The sequence below is a fragment of the Delphinapterus leucas genome, chromosome 5, assembly GCF_059928025.1.
Source record: "Delphinapterus leucas isolate spDelLeu-1000000601 "Yukka" chromosome 5, BTC_Dleu_Yukka2, whole genome shotgun sequence".
NCBI classification, from domain to species: domain Eukaryota; kingdom Metazoa; phylum Chordata; class Mammalia; order Artiodactyla; family Monodontidae; genus Delphinapterus; species Delphinapterus leucas.
Window position 1 is genome coordinate 47,233,175 of NC_143133.1, and position 2,401 is coordinate 47,235,575.

The 2,401-nt window shown below is 48.1% G+C and overlaps 1 pseudogene; it reads left to right on the forward strand.

The window, feature by feature from the left end:
- Positions 1 to 568: 568 nt before the first annotated feature.
- On the forward strand, positions 569 to 1,805 carry LOC149749124 (POU domain, class 5, transcription factor 1 pseudogene; annotated as a pseudogene).
- The last annotated feature ends 596 nt before the right edge of the window (positions 1,806 to 2,401 follow it).

Consider the following 2,401-nt stretch of genomic DNA (forward strand, 5'->3'; position numbering starts at 1 on the left):
ACGAAATGTGTCTCACACAGTATGTTGACAGTTACCATTACTTGAATTTAATCTTTTCCCTACTCTTCTTTCTAGGGACTCAGTTAATCAGTGTTCCTTGAGTATCTAATATGTATCAAATATTATACTATGATTTTTTAAAATAATTAGTTAATTAATTTATTCTTCCCTGCGTTGGGTCTTTGTTGCTGGGCTCAGGCTTTCTCTTAGTTGCGGCGAGCTGGGGCTACTCTTCGTTGCGGTGCACGGACATCTCATTGCGTTGGCTTCTCTTGTTATGGAGCATGGGCTCTAGGCACACGGCCTTCAGTAGTTGTGGCACACGGGCTCAGTAGTTGTGGCTCGTGGGCTCTAGAGCACAGGCTCAGTAGTTGTGGCACATGGACTTAGTTGCTCCGCGGCATGTGGGGTCTTCCTGGACCGGGGATCGAACCCATGTCCCCTGCATTGGCAGGCAGATTCTTAACCACTGCGCCACCAGGGAAGTCCCTATACTATGATTTTAATGCTTAAGACAGGTGCAGTTATTGCCTTGAGGCAGCTTATACACTGGAGGGCAAGAGTTACATCAAACAAATAAGTATTGGTACTACAAAGAAAAAGTTATAGTAATATTATACTAAAAGAGGACATCTCTCCTGGTGCTGGGTGCAAAAGCCACCCTAACTGAAGTGCTATAATAACCTGAGATCAAAGAATGAAAACTTTAGCTACCTGAGGAGGAAAAGTACCAAGTAGAAAGCATGGGGTATGGGAGTTTACATGACATGTGTACTGACTGTAGAGAAATACAGGTGTGATGTGATGCTGGGGACGGAAAGAGAAGCCAGAACTCCTAGAGCTCAGAGTTCCTGTTAAAGATAGTGACTTGGGGCTTCCCTGGTGGCGCAGTGGTTGAGAGTCCGCCTGCCGATGCAGGGGACACGGGTTCGTTCCCTGGTCTGGGAAGATCCCACATGCCGCGGAGCGGCTGGGCCCGTGAGCCATGGACGCTGAGCCTGTGCGTCTGGAGCCTGTGCTCTGCAACGGGAGAGGCCACAACAGTGAGAGGCCCGCGTACCGCAAAAAAAAAAAAATAGTGACTTGGCCGACCCCCGAGGAGTCCCAGGCCATCAAAGCTCTTCAGAAAGACCTCGAACAATTTGCCAAGCTCCTAAAGCAGAAGAGGATCCCCCTGGAATACACCCAGGCCGATGTGGGGCTCACCCTGGGGGTTCTCTTTGGAAAGGTGTTCAGCCAAGCAACCATCTGCCGTTTTGAGGCTTTGCAGCTCAGTTTCAAGAACATGTGTAAGCTGCAGACCCTGCTGCAGAAGTGGGTGGAGGAAGCTGACAACAACGAGAATCTGCAGGGGATATGCAAGGCAGAGACCGTCATGCAGGCCCGGAAGAGAAAGCAGACCAGTATTGAGAACCGAGTGAGAGGCGACCTGGAGAGCATGTTCCTGCAGTGCCCAAAGCCCATCCTGCAGCAGATTAGCCACATGGCTCAGCACCTCGGGCTTGAGAAGGATGTGGTCCGAGTGTGATTCTGCAACCATCGCCAGAAGGGCAAACGATCAAGCAGTGACTTTTCGCAGCGAGAGGATTTTGAGGCTGCTGGATCTCCTTTCTCAGGGGGACCAGTATCCTTTCCTCTGGCGCCAGGGCCCCATTTTGGCACCCCAGGCTATGGGGGTCCTCATTTCACTACGCTGTACTCCTTGGTCCCATTTCCTGAGGCTGAGGCCTTTCCCTCGGTGTCTGTCACCACTCTGGGGCTCCCCCATGCATTCCAACAGAGGTGTCAGCCCTTCCCAGGAATGAGGACAGAGGAAGGGGGACAGCTAGGGAGAAAACCCTGGGATTCGTACCAGGGCTTTGGGATTAAGTTCTTCATTCACTTAGAAAGGAATTGGGAGCACACAGGGTGTGGGGGCAGGGAGTTTGGGGGAACTGGTTGGAGGGAAGGTGAAGTTCAGTGATGCTCTTGATTTTAATCCCTGCATCACTCATCACTTTGTTCTTAAAGAAGCCTGGGACCTAGAAAAAAAGAAAAAAGATAGTGACTTGATGGACCCTAAGTCTTTTTGTTTGTGTTTTTGTTTCCTTACTAACATGAACGTGAAATTACTAAGGTTATATTTTTAATGAAGGGGCTCACTTTAATGTTCTGTACCTTTGAACTGTATGTATTTGATTTAATAAGCATACCTATAAATCCTATAAATCTTATTTTGATGATGACTCTGACTACTATGGGAAGATTAATTGAATGGAAGATGTGGAGAGAGCAGATAGGAGGCAATTTAGTAATGCAGGAGAGAGATTATTGCATCTCGGCCTGGAAGGATGGCTCTTGGAATGAAGAAAAGTGGATAATTTTAGAATCTTTAGAAGAGACAATTTGTAAAACTTGGCAG